The sequence below is a fragment of the Sapajus apella genome, unplaced genomic scaffold (genome assembly GCF_009761245.1).
Source record: "Sapajus apella isolate SASKATOON/1434 unplaced genomic scaffold, GSC_monkey_1.0 scaffold2, whole genome shotgun sequence".
NCBI classification, from domain to species: Eukaryota; Metazoa; Chordata; class Mammalia; order Primates; family Cebidae; genus Sapajus; species Sapajus apella.
The window spans coordinates 59,793,437-59,799,305 of record NW_022436942.1 but is presented as its reverse complement, the minus strand read 5'-3'; the positions used below and the strand labels follow the sequence as shown (position 1 = coordinate 59,799,305).

Here is a 5,869-nt window from a genome sequence, read left to right as displayed (position 1 = left end):
TGCTAAGTTCTTTTATTTATTTATTTATTTATTTATTTTTAAAGACGGGGTGGGGGGTTCACCATGTTGGTCAGGCTGGTCTTGAACTCCTGATCTCAGGTGATCCGCCCACCTTGGCCTCCAAAGTGCTTGGATTATAGGCATGAGCCACCACGCCCTGCTCAATGCTAAGTTCTTAACTTTGGTAACTACAGCATTTACTTGAGGCACAGTCATGTATTTGAAAAGAAATTTTTGAAATGTATAGATCATGGCTCAGCTACAAAAGACATCATAATATAGTTATTCCATGCCAGGTTCAATTATCAAGTTTTCTGTCCTGGCTTTGTTGTCTAGCTTGTTTCTACTTCTTTATGTGCAATTGAGGTGGCTGAAACTGAGGATTTTTTCCTAGCTTTAAAATTATGAACTTATTTGATCTTATTGTGACGTATAGTCAAAGGAGTTTTTGAATTATTTTATTTGCTTGAACTGCATGAAAACAATCACATTTTAAAATTTAGTGATTCCTGGGCCATAATATCTGAAAAGGATGAAAACTGTCCACTCAGCTTTTAGTAAATTGACCAATTGACCTGATGCTAGTAAGAATTAGTCTGAAACAACACTGCCAACTGGTGGCTTCTCTTCAAATATCACAATTTCCTTGAAGACGATGGTTTGGCCTCTTGTATCAAATTAGGACAAGAGCTTCAGTTATGACTATCTTAGGAAATAAGTTTAATCATATTGCAGAATATATGCCCAAGTTAAGAATTAAGCTTATATTTATGGCATTGTCCTCAAAAACTTATTTTGTAATTTAAATATTTGTTTACTGGCCATGTACAAGAACAAAATAGTGAACAAAATAGACAAAAATATTTGCATTCATAGATCTTACATTCTAGGGAATATGAGACAATAAATAATAAGCATAATAAGCAAGTAAGTTATAAGATGTTTGGTGAGAAGTTATATTAAAACATAAGGCTCAGGGTAGGTTGCAATTTTTAAATAGGATGACATTTGAGGTGATCTCAATTCTACATGGTTGTCTAAAGAAAAAAATTCCAAAGACTTACAATCTAAACATGTAGTTTTGACGAGGTGCAGTGACTCGTGGCTGTAATCCCAACACTCTGGGAGGCTGAGGCTGGAGGATCACTTGAGTCTAGGCAGTCAAGCTCAGCCTGGGCAAATAATGGGACCCCATTTCTACAAAAAAAATTAAAAATTTGTCTGGCACAATAGTGCAAGCCTGTAGACTCAGCTACTTGCAAGGCTGAGCTAGGAGGATCGCTTGAGCCCTGGAGGTCTAGGCTGCCATGAGCCATGATGACACTACTGCACTCCAGCCTGGGTGACAAAATGAGACCTTGTCTCAAATAAATAAACACATAAATAAAACCAAACATTTAGTTTTAATTCTAGCATGATGCTATAATTCTTCTTCCTTGAATACTTCATTTTAATAAGCAGGAAACTGTAATGCTAGGTCAATATTAATAGGAATGACTACATTTTGAAAAGCAACATTGTCCTAAAGATACGTATCTTTCCTAGAGTAATGGCTGTCATTAGTTAGAATCATAAAATATACAGGAAATGGCAGTTTTGTTATTTTACTTTTCAACACCTTAACATGACCTTTATGCATTTGTATTCCTATAAAAGTAGGAACTTTGCTCTAGTCAGAAATTGAGAGAAGCAGTGGTGGAGGTGGGATGTTATCACCAATAAAGATTAGCTAAGTTTCTCTTGGCTATTTATGGCTTTGTTAATTATAAATTTGTCTCAACACTTTTATTCTTTCTAGTTTTAATTTTTTTTTTAAATTAAAGACAGGGTTTCACCATGTTGGTGAGGCTGGTCTTGAACTCCCGACCTCAGGTGATCCGCCCATCTTGGCCTCCAAAGTGCTTAGATTACAGGCGTGAGCCACCACGCCCAGCCTATTTTTAAATTTTTAAACATATGGAATGCTTAAATTTGCATGTCATTCTTGTGTAGAGGCCATGCTAATCTTCCCTGTATCCTTCAATTTCAGTATATGTGCTGCCGAAACAAGCTTTCAACACTTTTAAAAAAACCCTTGAGTATAATGTGGTGATAACTATTCTAAATATTTCATGTGTGTTGGCTCATTAAATCTCTTTAATGTCTCAACAGTTTATTCATTTATTAGAGAAAAGGTCTTGCTCTGTTGCCCTAGCTGTATCGTTGTTGCTTGATCATAGCTCACTGCAGCCTCGTACTTCTGGGTTCAAGCAATCTTTTTGCTTCAGTCTCCTAAGTAGCTGGGACTATAGGTGTGTGTCACCAGGCCTGGCTAATTACAAAAAAAAAATTATTTTTGTAGACACAGGGTCTCATTGTATGCCCAGTTGGTCTCGATCCTTCAACCTCAATCCAAAGTGCTGGGATTACAGGCATGAGCCATAGCTCTGGCCTTTGTTTTGTTTTCAGTGCCTGTAGGGAATTAGGTCAGTTCTTTACTAACAAAGCAAAACATCATATGGTCAAATTCTGAAAAATAAGATTATTGGTCAAATTGCCTAATGGAATTTTTTTTTTTTTTTTTTTAAGACAGGAGTCTTGCTCTGTTGCCAGGCTGGAGTATAGTGGCCTGATCTCTGCTCACTGCAACCTCCACCTCCTGGGTTCAAGTGATTCTCCCGCCTCAGTCTCCTGAGCAGCTGAGACTACAGGCACATGCCACCACACCCAGCTAATTTTTTGTATTTTTAGTAGAGATGGGTTTTCACCATGTTGGCCAGGATGGTCTCCATCTCTTGACCTCATGATCTACCCGCCTTGGCTTCCCAAAGTGCTTGGATTATAGGCGTCCCAATGGGTCTTTTTTAGTCTTTATAACATTGTTACTTCCATAGTGGCTTGTAATTAGGTGCTTAAAATAGATTCTGAAAGGCTGTCAACACTAATACATGTAAATTTGTATGTACTATTTGTTTACAAAGCATCCTGACATATATCTCATTTATCTGGTTCAGAACATGTAGTTTGAATACATTATATTACATCTTATTTTTCCTTTCAGTTTTATTTTGTTTTTTTGAGATGGAGTCTTGCTTGTGGCCCAGGCTGGAATGCAGTGGGGTGATCTCAGCTTTGCCTCCAGGGTTCAAGAGATTCTCCTGCCTCAGCTCCTGAGTAGCTGGGATTACAGGCACCTGCCAGCATGCCCGGCTAATTTTTGTATTTTAGTAGAGACAGGGTTTCACCATGTTGGCCAGGCTGGTCTTGAACTCCTGACCTCAGGTGATCCGCCCACTTCGGCCTTCCAAACTACTGGGATTACGGGTGTGACCCACTGCACCCGGCCTCAGTTCTCTTTTAAAGGGAATCTACATTTTCAAGAATTACATACATCATACTGAAACATAAATCTGACGCGGACATAAGTTTGAAGTAGTAATAGCCAAGATCTTTCAAGTAGCGGCAAACTAATCTTGTTTAAGAGGAGGTATTATAGAATCATAAGCACAGAGGTCCAATAATTGGATCATACAATGCTTACAAAGGATAGCCTTAGAAAGGTTCAGGTGTTTAGGTAAAGAGCCCTTCTCCCCTTCTCAAACCATGAACAAAAATAAAAACAAACAAAACAAAACGTTTCCTTTCAGGAAAATTTCCAGGAACCTATGGTTTTGGGGGCAAGGGTGAGAGCAACAGCCAAAACTAGTTCAGAATCTAGACAACTAGGGGGGTCTGCAAACAAGTCAAAAGCAAAATAGGCATGGTTGGTGAGCGTGTAAATTGGTATAGCCATTATGGAAGGCAGTTTGGAGGCTCCTCAAAATATTAAAAATAAAACTACAGTATAAACCATATAGTATATACCATATATATATGCATATATACCATATATATAATATAAACCATATTCTGGGTATATATCCAACGAAAATGAAATCAGTATGTCAAAGAGATATCTGCATCCCCACCCTCACTGCAGCATTATTTTATAATAGCCAAAGTATGGAATCACCTAAGAGTGAATTGATGGATACAAATAAATAAAATGTAAAATATAGAAATGTGGTATATTTTTATATATAAAATGGAATACTATGCAGCCTTTAAAAAAGAAGAAAATCCTGTCATTTGTGACAACATGGATGAATTTATGCTAAGTGAAATAAGCCAGGCACCGAAACACAAATACTTCATGGTCCCACTTACACGTAGAATAAAAAAATGTGGAACTCATAGAATTAGAGAGTAGAATAGTGGCGAGATCTTGGCTCACTGCAACCTCTGCCTCCCAGGCTCAAGCGATCCTCCCATCTCAGCCTCCCAAATAGCTGGGACTGCAGATGCCACTGTGCCTGGCTAATTTTTTAATTTTTTTTTATAGAGATGGGGTCTCACTATGTTGCCCAGGCTGGGCTCCAACTCCAGGGCTCAAGGGATCTGCCCGCCTCAGCCTCCCAAAGTGCTGGGATTACAGACTTGAGCCACGGCACCTGGCCAATCTGAAATACTCTTACCACAAAATAAACACACACACACACACACACACACACACAACTATGTGAGGTGATGGATATGTTAATTTAGTTTGATTGTGACAATCATTTCACAACATATATATGTATGAAAACATGACATGGTATGCTGTAAATATATACAATTTTTATTTAAAGGTAGAAAAATTAGCCAGGCCCTTTGGCTCAAGCCTGTAATCCCAGCAATTTGGGAGGCTGAGGCAGGAGGATCACCTGAGGTCAGGAGGTTGAGACCAGTGCGGCCAACACAGTGAAACCCCGTCTCTATAAAAATGCAAAAATTAGCCGGGGATGATGGTGGGTACCTGTACTCCCAGCTACTCGGAAGGCGGAGGTGGGAGAATCACCTGAACCCAGGAGGCGGAGGTTGCAGTGACCCGAGATCGCACTATTGCACTCCAGCCTGGGCTACTGAATAAAACTCCGTCTAAAAAAAAAAAAAAGCTAGAAAACTTCTTTAAAAATAAACCAAAAAGGCAGTCCATAAGCTTCTGTTGAATGGATGAAAATCTCTACAATAAATAAAAACATAATATGCAAAGGTATTAATAAGATTTGGAAGAAAACTTAAGAAAGTGTTAACAGTAGTTACTTCTGGGCATCATCCAGATACAGGGAATCAGGGATGGAAGGCTTACTTTTCTATGGATCTTTGGGAAGTTTTAAAACATACATGATCAACCTTTAAAAATTAGGGGAAATCCCTTCTCCACATTCTCTAGGGTGCTGCCTTCCTCCCCCCAACACACTTAACTGTCAAAACCTACAATACTTCCAACAGTCGCCCCTCGAGGGAACAAGTCCCTGGTCTCCACGATCAGGACCAGCTAGTCCACATTGCCGACCCCAGAAAGGCGGTCGCGTGTTCGGTCAGCGAGAAAAAAAGGCGGGCGAGGCCCTTGTCCCGCAGGCCACAGCGAAGACAAAAGCCTCCGGTTACTGGCCTCAGGTGTAAGGCTGCTCCGCATTGGCGGCGAGGGGACATTCCTATTACTATTACATAGTCCTTTTTTCTTTCTGGGAGAAAGCACCTGGTGGGAGTTAGGCGGCCACCGTAGGGCGCTCCGGGACGCTAGCCCTCTGTCAAACGGCAAGCTGCGCCAGCGTCCGGCTGGGACTTTTCATCCAGGCCTGACTCTCATTCTTGCTTGGCAGATTCACCACTTTTTGGTGTCAGAATTTTTTTTAAAATTCCAATTTCTCTATTTCAGAAGCTCTTTCTGTCCAGAAAAACGGAAGCAGGAGAGACTTCAGGTTTTTGAATTTTTTTTTTTTTTTTTTTTTTTTCTATTTTGGTGTCCACAGTATCTACATCCAGTGAGCTGGGACCGTGAGTCGAAAGCGACGACTCGAATGCT

General features: G+C 40.0%; 1 pseudogene; it reads right to left on the bottom strand.

Annotated features, from left to right (window-relative positions):
• Positions 1-1,950: 1,950 nt before the first annotated feature.
• On the bottom strand, positions 1,951-2,051 carry LOC116527848 (annotated as a pseudogene).
• Between the last annotated feature and the right edge of the window lie 3,818 nt (positions 2,052-5,869).